Here is a 19776-nt window from a genome sequence, read left to right as displayed (position 1 = left end):
GTCCAGTAGTGGGATTACTGTGTCATATGGTAGTTCCATTTTAGTTTTTTAAGGAAGCTGCATATGGTTTTCCATCGTGGCTGTACCAACTTACATTCTCACCAATAGTTAAGGAAAATTCACTTTTCTCCACACGCTCTCCAACATTTATTTTTTTCTAGATTTTCTGATGATGGTCATTCGGACTGGTGTGAGGTGATACCTCATTGTTGCTTTGACTTGCATTTTTCTAATGATCAGTGCTGTTGAGCATCTTGTCACATGTTTGTTAGCCATCTGCATGTCTTCTTTGGAGAAAAGTCTATTTAGGTCTTCCACCCATTTGGGTTTGGGTTATTTGCTTTTTTGGTAATAAATAAGCTGCATGAGCTGCTCATATATTTTGGAGGTTAATCCTCTGTCCATTGTTTCATTCGCAAGTATTTTCGCCCATTCTGAGGGTTGCCTTCTTGTCTTGTTTATGGTTTCTTTTGCTGTGCAAAAGCTTTTAAGTTTCATTAGGTCCCGTGTGTTTATTCTTGATTTTATTTCCATGATTCTAGAAGGTGGGTCCAAAAGGAACTTGCTTTGATGTATGCCATAGAGTGTTCTGCCTATGTTTTCCTCTAGGAGTTTGATAGTGTGTGGCCTTACATGTAGGTCTTTAATCAATTGTGAGTTTATTTTTGTGTATGGTGTTAGGAAGTGTTCTAAGTTCATTCTTTTTTTTTTTAATTTTATTTATTTATTTATTATTTTTTTGGGGGGTACACCAAGTTCAATCATCTATTTTTATACACATATCCCTGTATTTCCTCCCTTCCTTGACTCTTCCCCCTCGAGTCCCACCCCCACCTTCCCCACCCCAGTCCTCTAAGGCATCTTCCATCCTTGAGTTGAACTCCCTTTGTTATACAACAACTTCCCACTGGCTATCTATTTTACAGTTGGTAGTATATATATATATATGCCTGTGCTACTCTCTCGCTTCATCTCAGCTTCCCCTTCACCCCCTGCCCCCTCCCAAACCTCAAGTTCTCCAGTACATTCTCTGTAACTGCATCCTTGTTCTTGTCACTGAGTTCATCAGTACCATTTTTAGATTCCATATATGTGAGTTAGCATACAACATTTGTCCTTCATTTTCTGACTAACTTCACTCTGTATGACAGACTGTAGTTCTAATCACCTCATTACATATAGCTCCATCTCATCCCTTTTTGTAGATGAGTAATATTCCATTGTATATATATGCCACATCTTCTGTATCCATTCATTTGTTGATGGGCATTTAGGTTGCTTCCTTTTCCTGGCTATTGTAAACAGTGCTGCAATAAACATTATGGTACATGTTTCTTTTGGGATTATGGTTTTCTTTGGGTATATGCCCAGGAGTGGGATTAATGGATCATATGGTAGTTCTATGTGTAGTTTTTTAAGGAACCTCCAAATTGTTTTCCATAGTGGCTGTACAAACTTACATTCCCACCAACAGTGCAGGAGAGTTCCCTTTTCTCCACACCCTTTCCAACATTTGTGGTTTCCAGATTTTGTGATGATGGCCATTCTGATGGGTGTGAGGTGATACCTTATTGTGGCTTTGACTTGCATTTCTCTGATGATGAGAGATGTTGAGCAACTTTTCATGTGTTTGTTTGCCATCTGTAGGTCTTCTTTGGAGAAATGTCTATTTAGGTATTCACCCATTTATGGATTGGGTTATTTGCTTTTTTGGTATTAAGCTTCATGAGCTGCTTGTATATTTTGGAGGTTAATCCTTTGTCCGTTGTTTCATAGGCAATTATTTTTTCCCATTCTGAGGGTGGCCTTTTAGTCTTGTTTATGGTTTCTTTCACTGTGCAAAAGCTTTTACGTTTCATGAGGTCCCATTTGTTTATTCTTGATTTTATTTCCATGATTCTAGGAGGCGGGTCAAAAAGGATCTTGCTTTGCTGTATGTCACAGAGTGTTCTGCCTATGTTTTCCTCTAGGAGTTTCATAGTGTCTGCCCTCACATGTAGGTCTTTCATCAATTTGGAGTTTATTTTTGTGTATGGTGTTAGGAAGTGTTCTAATTGCATTCTTTTACATGTTGCTGTCCAATTTTCCCAGCACCACTTATTGAAGAGGCTGTCTTTTGTCCATTGTATATTCGTGCCTCCTTTGTCAAAGATAAGGTGCCCATATGTGTTTGGGCTTACTTCTGAGTTCTCTATTCTATTCCATTGCTCTTCCTTTCTATTTTTGTGCCAGCACCATACTATCTTGATCACTATGGCCTTGCAGTATAGTTTGAAGTCAGGAAGCCTGATTCCACCAACTGCATTTTTCCTTCTCAAGATTGCTTTGGCTATTCGGGGTCTTTTGCGTTTCCATACAAATCGTCAGATTTCTTGCTCTAGTTCTGTAAAAAATGCCATTGGTAATTTGATAGGGATTGCATTGAATCTGTAAATTGCTTTTGGTAGTACAGACATTTTCACCTTGTTGATTCTTCCAATCCAGGATCATGGTATCTCCCTCCGTCTGTTTGTGTTGTTTTTGATTTCTTTCATCAATGTCTTAAAGTTTTCTGCATAAAGATCTTTTGCCTCCTTAGGCAGGTTTATTCCTAGGTATTTTATTCTTTTGGTTGCAATGTTGAATGGGAGAGTTTCCTTAATTACTCTTTCTGCTCTTCCGTTGTTAGTGTATAGGAATGCAAGAGATTTATGTGCATTAATTTTGTATCCTGCTACTTTACTGAACTCATCAATGAGTGCTAGCAGTTTTCTGGTAGAGTCTTTAGGGTTTTCTATATATAATATCATGTCATCTGCAAAGAGTGACAATTTTATTTCTTCTTTTCCAATTTGGATTCCTTTGATTTCCTTTTCTTCTCTGATTGCTGTGGCTAACACTTCCAAAACTATGTTGAATAATAATGGTGAGAGTGGACACCCTTGTCTTCTTCCTGTTCTTAGAGGGAATTCTTTCAGTTTTTCCCCATTGAGAACGATGTTGGCTTTTGGTTTTTCATATATGGCTTTTATTATGTTGAGGTAATTTCCTTCTATGCCCATTTTTTGGAGAGCTTTTATAATAAATGGATGTTGAACTTTGTCAAAAGCTTTTTCTGCATCTATTGAAATGATCATATGGTTTTTATCCTTCAAGTTGTTGATATGATGTATCACGTTGATTGATTTGCGTATATTGAAGAGTCCTTGCATCCCAGGGATAAACCCCACTTGATCATGGTGGATGATTTTTTTAATGTGCTGTTGGAGTCTGTTAGCTAATATTTTGTTGAGGATTTTTGCAACTATATTCATCAGTGATATTGGTCTGTAGTTTTCTTTTCTTGTGACATCTTTGCCTGGTTTTGGTATCAGGGTGATGGTGGCCTCATAGAATGAGTTTGGGAGTGTTCTGTCTTCTACAATATTTTGGAAGAGTTTGAGAAGGATAGGTGTTAGCTCTTCTTGAAATGTTTGATAGAATCTGCCCGTGAACCCATCTGGTCTTGGGCTTTTGTGTGTTGGGAGATTTTTAATCACTGCCTCAATTTCCGTCCTTGTGATTGGTCTGTTCATGGTTTCTATTTCTTCCTGGTTCAGTCTTGGAAGATTGTATTTTTCGAAGACTGTATCCATTTCTTCCAGGTTATCCAATTTATTGGCATATAGTTGCTTGTAGTAGTCTCTCATGATGTTTTGTATTTCTGCGCTGTCCTTTGTTACTTCTCCTTTTTCATTTCTAATTGTGTTGATTTGCATCTTCTCCCTTTTTTTCTTGATGAGTCTGGCTAATGGTTGATCAATTTTGTTAATCTTCTCAAAGAACCAGCTTTTAGTTTTATTTATTTTTGCTATGGCTTCCTTCCTTTCTTTTTCATTTATTTCTGCTCTGATCTTTATGATTTCTTTCCTTCTGCTCACTTTGGGGTTTCTTTGTTCTTCTTTCTCTAGTTGTTTTAGGTGTAAGCTTAGGTTGTTTATTCGATCATTTTCTTGTTTCTTAAGTTAGGACTGTATTGCTATAAACTTCCCTCTTAGAAATGCGTTTGCTGCATCCCATAGGTCTTGGGTTGTTTTGTTTTCATTGTCATTTGTTTCTAGATATTTTTTGATTTCCTCTTTGATTTCTTTAGTGATTCCTTGGTTGTTTAGGAGTGAATTGCTTAGCCTCCATGTGTTTGTCTTTTTTGCAGTTTTTTTCCTGTAATTGATACCTAGTCTCATGGTGTTGTGGTCTGAGAAGATGCTTGATATGAATTCAATTTTCTTGAATTTGCTGAGGTTTGTTTTGTGACCCAAGATGTGATCTATCCTGGAAACGGTTCCATGTGCACTTGAGAAGAAAGTATAGTCTGTCGTTTTTGGATGGAATGTCCTATAAATATCAATTAAGTCGACATGTTCTAATGTGTCATTTAAAGCTTGTGTGTCTTTATTTATTTTCTGTTTGGATGATCTGTCCATTGATGTAAGTGGGGTGTTCAAGTCTCCCACTATTATTGTGTTCCTGTCGATGTCCCCTTTTATAGCTGTTAGCATTTGCCTTATGTATTGAGGTGCTCCTATATTGGGGGCATAGATATTTACCATTGTGATATGTTCTTCTTGAATGGATCCCTTGATCATTATGGAGTGTCCTTCTTTGTCTCTTTTAATAGTCTTTACTTTCAAGTCTAATTTGTCTGATATGAGGATTGCTACTCCAGCTTTCTTTTGAAATAATATTCGCATGGAATAACTTTTTCCATCCCTTGACTTTCAGTCTATATGTATCCCTTGGTCTAAAGTGTGTTTCCTGTAGGCAGCATATAGAAGGGTTTTGTTTTTGTATCCATTCAGCCAGTCTGTGTCTTTTGGTTGGAACATTTAATCCATTTACATTTAAGGTGATTATTGACATGTGTGTTCCAATTACCATTTTCTTAATTGTTTTGGGTTTGTATTTGTAGGTGTTTTCCTTTTCTTGTGTTTCCTACTTAGAGAAGTTCCTTTAGCACTTGTTGTAAGGCTGGTTTGGTGGTGCTGAATTCTCTTAACTTTTGCTTGCCTGGAAAGCTTTAGATTTCTCCCTCAAATCTGAATGAGATTCTTGCTGGTTAGAGTATTCTTGGCTGCAGGTTTCTCTCTTTCAGGGCTTTCAGTAAATCCTGCCATTCCCTTCTGGCCTGCAGAGTTTCTGTAGAAAAGTCAGCTGTTATCCTTATGCATTTTCCCTTATATGTTATGTGTTGCTTTTCTCTTGCTGCTTTTAATATTGTTTCTTTGTGTTTAATTGTCATTAGTTGGTTAATATATGTCTTATTGTATTTCTCCTTGGGTTTATTCTGTATGGGACTCTCTGTGCTTCTTGGATTGGTTAATTATTTCCTTTCCCATGTTGGGGAAGTTTTCCACTAGAACCTCTTCAAATATTTTCTCAGACCCTTTCTTGTTTTCTTCTTCTTCTGGGATGTCTATAATTCGAATGTTGGTGCACTTAATGTTATCACTGAAGTCTCTGAGACTGTCTTCTAATCTTTTTATTCTTTTTTTTCTTTTTCCTGCTCTGTGGCATTTATTTCCCCCATTCTATCTTCCAACTCACTTATTCGTTCTTCTGCCTCAGTCATTCTGCTGGTTATAGCATCTAGAGTATTTTTAATTTCAGTTATTTTGTTATCCATTGCTGTTTGTTTTTCTGAGTTCTTATGAACTGTTTCTTGTACTTTCTCTATTTTGTTATCAAGATTTTGTATCATTTTTACTATCATGACTCTGAATTCTTTTTCAGGCATTTTTCCTATTTCCTCCTCATTTATTTGATCTTGTGGGTTTTTTTCCTGCTCCTTTGCCTGCATGGTGTTTCTTTGTTTCCTCATGGTTATCCAAACTTTTGGGGTTGCTTGTCCTGACGATAGAGGTTTTTATAGAAGACTGTCCAAGCCTCAGACTAATGTCCAAGTATTAGATTAAATGAATATTAAGTCTAGGAAACACATACATGTATAAGACACAGAATTACTGAATCATTAGGACATAAGGCTCTAGAAAGACCTGACAGAACCCCAGTGTGCTATCAGATATTCAAAGAGAAACCCTACAGAAATGGACAACTGAAATAGAACAAATCAGAGACAAAAGCAAAAGCAAACAAACAAATAACACCTTACACATACAAACATTAATCCAGGGAGATTTTGTAAGCTAGGATCAAATATAGAAAAGAGCCAGAGTACCACCAGAGAGAATGGAGATTCTCAGAATGTAATTAGGCAACTGTACTAAGAACTAAGATAAAGACAAAAACCTAATATTAAATACCAACATAATGCCTCATCTGGAGAATAGAGCAAGGAGTGTGAGCAGACCGATAATGTTGCTTATAAGTATGTTAAGATAAAATAAAGTTAAAATGGCTGTAAGAAAGGGGAACAGAAGAGCGTAATGTGGTTGGAAATATGCAAATAAAAAGAAAGGAATAGGAATGTATAAAAGATAAGGATGAAAGGAAAGTATGAGAGGTATATTGTCCATACTACCAAAAACTTAGCTAGATATAGAAGTATATAAAAAGGAAAAAAAAAAGAATAAAAAATATCATTAAAAAATTATGTTATAAAACTTGTAGATCCCTTAGGGCTGAGATCGTATATAATAAAGAAAAAAAAAAAAAAAAAAAGAGAGAGAGAGAAAGAAAAAGAAAAAAAAAATCATCCAGAACTGATCCCAGAATGGACCAGTTCAATAGGTATTGATACTACTATTTCTGTCTCCTTAGCGTCTCAGCTGTAAGTGTCCTTCTCCTTGCCTTGGGTTTTTTTGCATTATTCTGTGACCAGCCGAGGTTGCTTTATTGTTCGTCTGTAAGTGTAGGTGTGTGGGGAGGGAGAGGGTACAATAGTGGCTCCCTCTCCTAGGAGTGAGTGAGCAGTGGCTCACTGTTTTTTCAATGGGGCTTGGAGGTGCCTGTTGCAGAGGGACGCTGGTGGCTCAGGTGTAAACAGAAAGTCTTAGAGTTGCACCTCTCTCAGGTATTTTTTTGTTGTTGCTGTTTTTTTTTTTTTTTTTTTTTTCTCTCTCTCGGCAGCCTCCCTGCTGCTGGCATTCCAAGGGGTTTTAATCTAGCCCCGTCCGAGTGCCTGAGGGTGCTTGTTATCCCTGAGCGCCTTAGGTGGCCCAAGGGTGTCTCTCCACTGCCTGTTGCAGAGGCGCTGAAAGAGAGAGAGAGGCTATGCGTGTGACTCCTCCCCCCCTGCCCATGAGCCTGCAGCTCCCAGCCGCCATCATGGCCGGGCAGCTCCCAGGGACGGGCACCCCTCTCTGCGGACCTCCTCCCTCCTGTCCTCCCGGTCCACCACCCCACTGACTACAATGTTTCTCACCCTGAACCAGCTCTCCAGCTCCCACGTTCCCACTCCCAGACTCTCTGCTCAGCCGTGGATCGACATCTCGGTCCAGGAATGCTGAGCTGCGCTGCAGACCCTCCATATGTCTCTCACTCCCTCCTGTCTGCCACAGCTCCAACGCTTCACTCTCCCCGAGCCATCATAGATGCCTCCCCACCGGCCATGCCGGGCTCCCCGCAGTCCTTTCTGGTGTCTGAGGCCATCCGCTGGTGTTCAGCTGGCTCTCCGCGGGAACCACCACGTCCTTCTGTGCATTCCCAATGCATCTTTGGAGAGGGATGCACTCCACGTCTCTCTACTTCGCCACCATCTCTTTTCATTTATTTCTGATCTGAATTTTATGATTTCTTTCCTTCTGCTCACTTTGAGTTTTTTTTGTTCTTCTTTCTTTAATTGTTTTAGGTGTAAGATTAGTTTGTGTATTCGATATTTTCTTTGTTTCTTGAGGTAGGGCTGTATTGTTATAAACTTCCCTCTTCTAACTGCCTTTTCTGTGCCCCATAGGTTTTGGATTGTTGTGTTTTCATTGTCATTTGTTTCTAGATTTTTTTGATATCCTCTTTGATTTCTTCAATGATCTCTTGGTTATCTAATAATGTTTGGTATAACCTCCATATATTTATGGTTTTTACAATTTCTTCCGTGTGATTTATATCTTGTCTCATAGTGTTGTGGTTAGAGAAGATGCTTGATAAGATTTCAGTTTTCTTGTATTTAATGAGTCATGATTTGTGATCCAAGATGTGATCTATCCTGGAGAATTTTCCATGTGCACTTGAGAAGAAAGTGTATTCTCTGGTTTTTGCGTGGACTGTCTTATAAATATCTATTAAGTTGAGATGGTCTAATGTGTCATTTAAAGCTTGTTTTTCTTTTTTTATTTTTAAGGTTGAATGATCTGTCCATTGGTGTAAGTGGGGTGTTAAAATCTCCTACTATTACTGTGTTATTGTTGATGTCCCTTTTTATGGCTGTTAGTGTTTGCCTTATGTATTGAGGTACTACTATGTTGGGTGAATAATTATTTACAATTGCTATATGTCCTTGGATTGAGCCCTTGATCATTATGTAGTGTCCTTCCTTGTCTCTTGTAATAGTCTTTACATTGAAGTCTAAATTGTCTGACACGAGTATTGCTCCTCCAGCTTTCTTTTGACTTCCATTTGCATGGAATATCTTTTTCCATCCCTTTACTTTTAGTCTGTGTGCATTCCTAGGTCTGAAGTGGATTTCTTGTAGACAGCATATCTGAGGGTCTTGTTTTTGTATCCATTCAGCCATTCTGTGTCTTTTGTTTGGAGCATTTAATCCACTTACATTGAAGGTGATTATTGACATGTATGTTCCTATTACCATCTTCTTAATTGTTTTAGGTTTGTTTTTGTAGGTCTTTTCCTTCTCTTGTGTTTTTGGCTTAGAAAAGTTCCTCAGCAATTGTTGTTAGGCTGGTTTGGTGGTGCTGAATTCTCTTAACTTTTGCTTGTCTGTAAATATTTTAATTTCTCTGTCAAATCTGAATGAGATTCTTGCTGGGTAGAATATTCTTGGCTGTTGTTTTGTCTCATTTAGGACTTTCAGTATATCCCACCATTCCCTTCTGGCCTGCAGATTCTCTGCAGAAAGATCAGATATTGTCTTTATGGGTTTTCCCTTATATGTTACTTGTTGCTTTTTTCTTACTGCTTTTAATTTTTTTCTCTTTGTGCTTATTTTTCATTAGTTTGATTAATATGTGCCTTGGTGTATTTCTCCTTGGGTTTATTCTGTATGGGACTCTCTGTGCTTCTTGGACTTGAGTAATTATTTCCTTTCCCATGTTGGGAAAGTTTTCCAGTATATCCTCTTGAAATATTTTCTCAGACCCTTTCTTTTTTTTTCTTTTTCTTCTGAGATGCCTATGATTCAAATGTTTGTTCACTTAATGTTGTCCCCAAGGTCTCTGAGACTGCCTTCCATTCTTTTTATTCTTTTCTCTTTTTCCTGCTCTGTGACAGTTATTTCCCCCATTCTATCTTCTGACTCACTTACTCATTCTTCTGCCTCAGTTATTGTGCTGTTTATGACATCTAGATTATTTTTAATTTCAGTTATTGTGTTGTTCATTACTGTTTGTTTGCTCTTTATTTCTTCTGAGTCCTTATTAATGTTTTTTGTATTTTCTCTGTTTTCTTTTCAAGATTTTGGATCATCTTTACTATCATTACTCTGAATTCTTTTTCAGGCAATTTTCCTATCTCCTCTTCATTTATTTATTCTTGTGGGTTTTTTTTCTTCCTCCTTTGCTTGAAAGTTCTTTCTTTGTTTTCTCATTTTTCTAATTTATAAAGTTTTCTGTCTCCTTTCCCTATGCTGCCAAGAAGTAATTGCTCTTGTTCCTCCTCTCTGCCCCCATAGTGTGGTTTGTCTATTGTCTTGAGTAGGTATCCTTGTGGGAGGGTCTGGTGCCAGGTTTCCCATGTGTGTATTTGAGTCTTTTCTCTGATGAGCAAGGTCATGTATGGTGGTGTGTTTTAGTGTATCTGTGAGGTTAATATGGCTTTAGGTACTCTGTGTGCTGATTGGCAGGTTTATGTCCCTGTCTTGTTTGTAGTTTGGTATGAAGTATCCAGTAGTGGCAGTTGCACACAGGAGGACAAAGCCAGGTCTTAGACTCTGATACAGGGTTCCATGAGAATTCTCTGCAGTTACTCTTCTCTGTGGCTGTGGAGTCTCTAATGGTCTAGCATCCTGAATTCAGTGCTACCTCCGCACAGCCTCCTATTTGACTTTTGGTCGTGTAGTCAAGACTTCATAGGTTGCTTGTCCTGGCAATAAAGAGGATTAAAAAAGACTTTCCAAGCCCCAGACTAATGACAGAGTGTTAAGTCAAACAAATACTAAATCAATAAAACACATACAATCACAAGTCACACAAATACCAAACCCAAAAGAACATAAAGCACTAGAAAAAGCTGACAGAAGAACCCTGGTATGCAATCAGACAATCAAAAAGAAAGCCAACAAAAATTCAAAACCAAAAAAAAAAAAAAAAAACAAAAATGAAAACAAACACACACACACACAAACACAAATCCAGGGAAATTTTGAAAATGAGGATCAAATATAATAAAGAGCTAGTGGACAACCCTACAGACTGAGGAATACCAAAACAAAATCAAGCAATTATAATTTGAACTAAGATAAAGACAAAACCTAATAAGAAAAGCCAAAGCAGTGTGTCATCTGGAGAATAATGCAAGGAAACAGAGCAGATCAATAATATTGATTAAAAGTATATGAAGATAAAATAAACTAAAAAAGATACAAGTCTGGGCAACAGAAGAGCTTAGTATGCCTGGAAATGTGAAAGGAAAAATAAAAAATAAAAATGTATAATAATTAAAGAAGAAAAGAAGATAGGTGAGATAAAGTCAGTGCTACAGGAAACTTAGCTAGAAATAGAAATATATAAAAAGGCTAAAAATAAAAATAGAAGAAAAAATTCAATAAAAAATGTCATAAAACGTGAAGTTCCCTTAGGAGTAAGATTGTAATAAAAAGAAAAAAAAAGAAAAGCTAGAATTGACCACAGAATGGACCAGATCAATAGAATTAATATTAATATTTCTGTTTCCTTCGGATCTCAACTGTAAGTTTCCTTCTACTTGCTTTGGGCTCTTTGTTTTACTCTGTAACCAACTGAGCTTCCTTTATTGTTCATCTGTAAGCGCTTGTGTGTGGGCAGAGAGAGGGTACAATAGTGGCTCCTTCCCCTGGGAGTGAATGAGCAGTAGCACCCTGCCTGTGTCCCGGGACCCTGGGCAGAGGTGGCAGTGCCTATTGCAGAGGGAAGCCAGCATCTCAGCTGTAAACAGAATGTCTCCAGACCTGGACCACTCTGAGGACTTCTGGCTCTTGGCTGCAGGTATACTAGGCCAGCCCCGCCAGGGGCCTTTATTTATCTCTTATTTACTGAGGATAGCCAGGCCCAGAAAGGGTCTCCCTTTGTTTGTTGAAGAGGCCTATAGAGAGACTATGACCACAGTTCCTCCCCCCTGCTTGTGAGTCAGCAGTAGCTAACCACCACCATGAATGCCCAGGTTTCCACGGTAAACATTCTCCGCTGCGGATTTCTTCCCTCTTGTCCCATCAGTCCATCTCCCCACAGCCAGCAATGTTTCTCACCTTGAACCAGTTCTCTGGTTCCCACATTCCAGATCCCAGATCCCCTGTTTAGCTGTGACCCCACGTCTCAGTCCAGACATGCTGAGCTGTGGTGCAGACCTTCTATGTGTTTCTCACTCTTTCCTATCTGCCACAGATCAGCCACTTCACCCTCTTTGAACAGTCCCAAGGGCCTCCCTCCTGATGCAATGAAATTCCCCATTGGAGAGGAGTTTTCCCCATCAGATAAGGGATGTTTTCCTGAATTCATCAATCTCTTCTGTTTCACCTCCCCCCCACTCCAGGTTGTGGGACCTGTCCCTTTCCTTTCTTCTCCTCCTCTTTCTCCTTTTTTTTTCTTTCCCCCTCTATCCCACCCCATCATGTCAGGATCTTTGCAGTACTTTCTGGTGTCCAAGGTCTTCTGCTGGTGTTCAGCTGGTTTTCCTTGGGAATTATTGCATCTTTTGATGTATTCTGGATGCATCTGTGCAGAGGGATGCATTCCACATCCTTCTGCTTCACCACCATTTTTCTGCCCCCCTTACTTCTTGCTTAGAAACAATTTCCCTATTTCAATGTACCAAAATATCTTCACATTCTATCAATATTTAATTTTTTATGTTTTTGTTGTTTTATATTTTATGTTTTAATTTTTGATCCATCTATATATTGCTGTAAAGATTTAAGGAGGTATTACATTTTAATTATTTTTCTAGATGGCCATTTATATACATGTATAATTATTTCCTCTAATAATTTGTTATCTCAACTTTTTATTCTGTATTATGGCATGTGATTGGATCCAATTCAGGACTCGATGATCTTCCATTGATCTCTTTATTCATAGACCATTTAACACATGATGTAATTGCATTTGATTTAGAATACACTTTGATACCTAATAAGCTTAGACATCTTCATTACTATTTCTTATGCAAAAAATATATAAATCTTGCATATTTATATATGAAAAACAAATTTTAATCAAGCTAATCTACTAAAAACTAAATTTAGTCAGTGTTTCCCATAAGATTTGTTTTAAAAAGAGTTTATACCTTTAGAGAATTGAGAACACTTATCCACTACCTCGGAGGATCTTTCCACTTAACAGGTCTTCTTTTATATTCTTATAGATCTCATTTTTTTTTTTGTAAATTTAGTTTTTGTTACTTTTTTTTTAATGCTGCTATTGTAAATACTATTCTATGCTCTGTTGCATTTTCCAAATGTTTGTTTTTTCAATGTAAGGAAATTTTTTGTTTTCCATTTTTACATAATATATAACCTTCATATTACATCTCTATTAGTACTAAGTTCTGCAATTATTGACAAAATATATACAGTTGTGTAACTACTATCATGATCAAAATGAAGAATACTTCATCATCAAAAATACTTCTCCATGTGCCTTTGTAGTACCTCCTCCTTTCACTTCCAGGTCTTGGCAAACACTGATCCATTCCTATTTTTACAGTTTTGTCTTTATTCAGAATGTTGTAGTCTGTTTTTTTTTTTTTTTTTGTAACCAGATTTACTGAGTTATAATTGACAAATTAAAATGGTATTCATTTGAGATGTAAAATATAATGATTTACTACACATATACATTGTGAAATAAATACCACAATCTAATTAACACATCCCTAAACTGAAATAATTACTGTTTTCTTTTTCTTTTTTCTTTTTATTCTTTCTTTCTTCCTTTTTTTGTAAGATCCCTAAATCTACTCTCTTAGCAAATTTAAAGCACAAAGTACTATATTATCATCTATCACTACCATGTATATTAGATCTTCAGAACTTATTCATCTCATTATTGGAAGTTTTTTTACTGTTTGAACAACATTTTTCTGTTTAATCCACCATCCAGTTCCTGGTAATTCACATTCTACTGTCTGCTTCCATGAGTTTGACTCTTTTAGATTCCACCTGAGAGTGAGATCATACAGTATGGGGGTTTTGGTACATGGTTTATTTCACTTAATGTCCTCCAGGTTCATCCGTATCTTCAAAGACATAATTTCCTTCTTTTTATGGCTTGATAATCATTCACTGTTTATGTATATCTCATTTCTTTGCCTATTCATTTGTTGGCAGACACTTAGGTAGTTTTCACACCTTAGGTTTTTCTGACTAGCACTTAAATTAACATGGGAGTACAGTTATCTCTTCAAGATAGTGTTTCATTTCCTTTGGATGTATACCCAGAAGTGGAATTGCAAGAACATATGGTAGTCTACTTCTAATTAATTTAGGAACCTCCATACTTTTTTCCATAGTGGTTGCATAAATTAATATTCCCACCTTCAGTGTACAAGGATTCCAAATCTGTACATCCTTGCAGATATTCCTGTTGTAAAAGGACACTAATTTCAGGAATTAAGGCAGACCCTTCATGATCTGATCACCTCACAAATGCTCCACTTCCTAAAATTATCATATTGAATAACTGGAGTTCAACTTATGAATTTTGGGGAAACAAATATTCACACCACAGCAATGGTTCAATTTCATACATTTCCATATATACATCCAATTTTTCCGAAAGAATGTAGGGACTTTCCTTTGCCCACAGTGTATTCTTGACCCCCTTTTTAAGGATAAGTTGAATGTACAAGTGTGGGTCTATTTCTGACCTTCTGTTCATTGGTCTATAGGTCTGTTCTCATGTTGGTACTATACTGTATTTATTATTATAGTTTTGTAATGTATTTTGAAATCAGGAACTGTGATGTCAACAGATTTGATATTCTTTCTCAAAATTGCTTTGGCTATTTAGGTTTTTCCGTGATTTCATATGAATTCTGTGGTTATGTTGGTATTTCTTTGATAAAAGTAATAGCCATTTATTATGGGTTTTATTGAATATGTACATTTATTTGAATGGTGTAACCATGTTTATAACATTCATTCTTCCATTTTATGAACATGGGATATGTTTCAATTTATTTGTGTCTGAAATTTCGTTCTTCAACGTGATATATTTTTCAGTGTACAAATATTTCACCTCCTTGGTAAAATTTGTTTATAATTATTTTATTATTTTAATGTTATTTTAGATAAGATTAATTTCTTAATTTCTTTTTTAGATAGGTCATTGTTCCTATATGAAATGTGACTAATTTTTGTATGTTGATTTTTTATCTTGCAACCTTCTTGAATTTGTTTAGTAATTCTAACAGTTTTTGGTGCAAATTGTGTGCATTTTCTACTGTAAGATTGTGCTAATTCTACAGTCATTTAAATTGGCTTCTTGCTCTTAGTATCATGCATTTGAGATTTATGCATATCATTGTGTCTATAAATACTTCATTCATTTTTTAATAGGTAGTATTTCATTTCATGGATGTGTCACAGTTTGTTTCTCCCTTTCTCAATTAAGAGATATGTTGGGTGTTTCCAGCTATTTGAAGTCAAGCATAAAGCTGCTATAAATATTCATGTAGAGTTATTGTAAAACAAGCAAGCAAAGCAGAAAAAAATGACATGATTATTTTCAAGAAACTATATATCTGAAAAAAAAGGCAATGATCACTGAGGCATGGTAAACACGCATATTGATTTTTGTCTAGGATCTTTTTTTCTGGTTGATTACTTTTAAAGAATTTCATTGTTATGGTACAGAGAGGGATACCTCAATAGATCCTGTTAGAGGCTCTGAGTTGAGGAGATGAAGTTGAGGATCTGATGAAAACTAGGAAGGTAGCATTCTGAGAGTAGAATACTGCAGATTATAGAAGTTTTAATGGGGGGTGAGAGAGAGAGAGAGGTTGAGAGAGAGAATGCTGGAGAAATAAAGATCCTGTTGCTTAATTTGTAAATAATTAGGAAATGTTATATTTTTCTTATACATTTCTTATTTTATTGCATTACATGTATACATATATATTACACTATATATATATATAGGTCATACTATATATATATATATACACACTGTATATATAGGTCATACTATATATACCTATATACTGTATATATATGTCATAATATATATATATATATATATATATATATCATACAGTATATATCAATATATACTGTATAATGTAATTCCTTTGAAATGTATTGCAATCATGTCATGGCCTAGTCTATTGTCTACTTTGGTAAATGGCTCATGAGCATTTTGATATGAATGGAATAATAGTTCCACAAATGTTTTCTCTTTCTGTACTTCCATACTAACACAGATTCTATCCACTTGCATGTCTGAAACTATGCTACAAACTATGTGACAAACTTTATCACCATTTGAAACAGGTTTTAAATGATTTGTTCTGAAATTAGCATTCATCACCTCTGGAAATCAGGTCATATCATCTTCAAAGACAAAACTTAAACAGATGTGCCTACTTTGTAGGTCATGATTTAAACATGAAAGTTTTTACATTTTTCATTTCTGTCCAGACTGGACTTTTTCCTCCTGCTGAAAGGACCTCAAGTTGTTTTTTTGTGTTTTACCCCCAGAGGAAAGGATTCTCTAAGTCCTATTCTACATGATGATTATCCTGGTGGCATCTCTGGAGATAAAGAGTGTACCATCAAAATTATGAGGAAGGTACCAATGAATTTAATTATACAAGAAGCATCCTTGGAGATGCACCAATTGAATGACAATAATATGTGCTGTAGTTCAAATGTAGATAAAGTGTGTATCACCCTTTTCCTTACCTCACATGAAAGACTATCATGAATTTAAATAGTGGACTCAAAGCATAATAAAGTATGTAAAAGAAATTATTCTCCATCCTTCAGGAAACCCAAAGTTCAACAATGAAGTGAGGACTTTATAACTGATGGAGAATCAAAATGTTGTAAAGGCTATTTTACTCTTTCCCTTTCATTGGTGCACAACACAAAAGAGAAACATTTGATGTAAATGATTCATACACAATTTCCAGTTTTCTCTCCAATCAAAGTGTTGATTTAACATTTGTTGGTGTTCAAGACAAATCCTGACAATGACGGATATTTTGGTTCTCTGATCACAATCAAGATTCAGAGTTCTTTACGGAACAGTGCATTCACATTCATATTGAAAATCCAAACAATTTTAAAGGTAATGCTTTTCTACATGACTGAGATGAGTTAGATTTGCTGCATGCATAGAAAGAGTTGGTCACATGGAAACAGTTCAAAGTAGAGTGATGTTGCATGTATTTAACTGTTTGTGTTCAGAGTTGGTATCAGTTATGAAGGGCAAAGGAGAAGGCACCAGAGCCCAGACATGGATTGAATGGATTTTTCTTATACATATAACCCAAGAAGTGTATTTATACACAAGATTCTATAGTAGGCTTTCTATTTTGCAGGAGTATATTGATGGTGCGAGAATAATCTTTTAAGAGTTTTGTGATTTTCACAATCAGCCATGTTAGGACTCTTTTCTGATTACTAAACTATGTGAAGATTGATTGAATTTTGTAATATTCTTTTTACATATTTTTATATTGTAATGCTCTGGATTAAATTTTCTTTCTCTACCAAGAAGTTTTCTTAGAAATTAGTTTCAAGTGTAACTATTGGAAATGTTTTCATGAGCACATAGTAGTAAGTTTTATGATGGTTTCAATTCCTATGGTCTCTAAACATTGTTTGTTATCTGTTAAAAATAAAAAGATGATGTGGCATCCATAAACCTTGATTCAGTGACTTTCAAGAATCCAAGGTAATACTGCAATGAGCAAGCTGTTAATTCAATTTCTACTTTTCTGTTGGCAGGTGAGGTTTAGCATGCTATCATATGTTTGTTGGTTATTTACATGTATTTTTCCTTTAAACATTTGTTTATATTTTAATTTATGTATTATTTTTATTTATATTTTAATCATAAATGGTTTAGAGATATTTATATATTTTATATAATAACTCTATGTATATCCTCTAAAGTGTAAATATTTTTCTAAACCACTTTTGTCAATTGACTTTATGGTATATTTTCCTAAATCCTTAGAAGAAATTTGAGATTATCAAATATATCTATTTGAAATTTCACAAATCTGTTAATAAGATTCTTTCACCCCTAGAATTGAGACAGTCACCTCACTAATCAGTGGAAAGTAAAATAAAGAAATTCTTTCTTTACTTTTTTTATTAAAACTTTAATCAAATTTTATTCTTGTATAAGGTATTAACTATATGTACAATTTTATTAGCTTCCAGATGGAAAGAGAGTTATGGCACCTCACTTACTTAATAATATGTCTTTTTCCCACAAATGTCTCTTAATAACTTGTCACTCTGTAAGATTTTTGACATTCAGGACAATGCTTTAATTAGCCTTGTGCTATAATATCTGAAAGAACTGGATCATAATGGACCATTATGCTCATTAGATAAATTAATAAAAAATTATTTGAGACTTCAGAAAGTCACTAGTAATACTTATATTTGCAGGTAATTTTGTCCTGAATTCTGAAATAAGACATAGAGAATCACCTATGGAACAAAGGAAAAATGTAACTTAGTTTGTTCCTCATGGGTCTCACACAGAGCCCCCAGAGTCAGAAAATATTACTTGTCATGTTCTTGCTCATCTACATTGTGATGATGGTGGGCAACCTACTCATTGTCCTCACTGTGGTGTTCAGCCCAACCCTGGATGCCCCCATGTATTTCTTTCTTTGCTACTTATCATTTATGGATGCTGTTTATTCAACTACAGTCACCCCAAACATGATTATAGACTTACTATGTGAGAAGAAAGCAATCTCATTCCAAGCTTGCATGGCCCAGCTTTTTATAGGTCACTTATTTGGTGATGCTGAGATTTTACTCCTGGTGGTCATGGCCTATGACCGCTACGTGACCATCTGCAAACTCTTGTGTTATTTGACAATCATGAATCAGTGAGTGTGTGTTCTGCTACTGCTATTGGCCTGGGCTGGTGGGTTTTTACATGCTGTAATTCATCCTCTCTCTGTTTACCACCTTCCCTTCTGTGGTCCCAATGTCATTGACCACTTCATCTGTGACATGTACCCCCTGTTAAAACTTGCCTGCAATATAACAAAGGGAGTTCAACTCGAGGATGGAAGATGCCTTAGAGGACTGGGATGGGGAGGGTGGGGGGGACTCGAGGGAGGGTGGGGGGGGAGTCAAGGGAGGGAGGGAATACGGGGATATGTGTATAAAAACAGATGATTGAACTTGGTGTACCCCCAAAAAATAATAAATAAATAAAATTAATAAAAAAAATGAAAAAAAAAAAAAAGAAAAGAAAACTTGCCTGCACCGACACTCACATTATTGCCCTCACCATGCTTGCCAACGATGGAGCAATCTGTGTGGTCATCTTCACTCTCTTACTCATCTCCTATAGGGTGATTCTGCACTCCCTGAAGAATCTTAGTCATGAAGGGAGGCGCAAAGTCTTATCCACCTGCAGCTCACACATTACCATGGTGGTCTTCTTCTTTGTGCCCTCTATTTTTATCTATTCAAGACCTCCTTCTGCTTTACCCATTGATAAATCCTTGACTGTGTTTTACACCATTATCACCCCTATGTTGAACCCTCTAATCAATACTCTGAGAAATGGTGAGATGAAAAATGCTATGAAAAAGCTCTGGACCAGAAAAAGAAAATGAGGGAGCAAAGATATATTATCACTTATTTTCAATGAAGAATTGCTGTTCCTAGGAAAGCCATGTATGATTATTTAACTGTAGTAAATCTCTCCTCAGGTTAAATAACAGGCATGATGAAAATATTTATTTTATGAATACTTCCAATTATCTAAATATACTCTTAAAAATTTTGTTATTTCCTAGTTCACAGTTTATATTTGTTTGAAATACATATTTAAGATTTTCACAATTTCTAAGGAAATATGCATAGTTTTTGGTGTAAACTATCTCTATTGAGACTACTGATTTATATTCTATATAATGAGAAAAACTGTAGTTAATACTTTAAATTTATTTTAGTTAATGAAGGTTTTTTTCATGTTTCTCCTTTAAATAATGTAACTTTTTTTATAATTAATAGGACCCATTATATATTTCAGAAAAATAATACCAGCCATATGACATAAAAATTTCATTCATTCCTCTCCACACATAAATAGCTCCTATTAATATTAATATGTTACATATTACATATAAGAAGTATACATCTTACTTTTGTATGTGCAAGATACTTTCCATATATTATTTTCTTTATGCTGCTAAACGTGTAATATTTGAGAAGAATGATGCTTCATACTTGTAAATACTAATTATATGATGCTAAATTTACAAAAATAATCTTGATGAACACAGTTTATA

At 35.7% G+C, this 19776-nt stretch overlaps 1 pseudogene; it reads left to right on the top strand.

Annotated features, from left to right (window-relative positions):
• Positions 1–17949: 17949 nt before the first annotated feature.
• LOC130850111 (olfactory receptor 4A47-like) lies at positions 17950–19098 on the top strand (annotated as a pseudogene).
• Positions 19099–19776: the final 678 nt, after the last annotated feature.

Source organism: Hippopotamus amphibius, chromosome 3 (genome assembly GCF_030028045.1).
Source record: "Hippopotamus amphibius kiboko isolate mHipAmp2 chromosome 3, mHipAmp2.hap2, whole genome shotgun sequence".
Lineage (NCBI taxonomy): Eukaryota > Metazoa > Chordata > Mammalia > Artiodactyla > Hippopotamidae > Hippopotamus > Hippopotamus amphibius.
The sequence above is the reverse complement of the archived record's forward strand: the minus strand, read 5'-3'. Positions and strand labels throughout refer to the sequence as shown.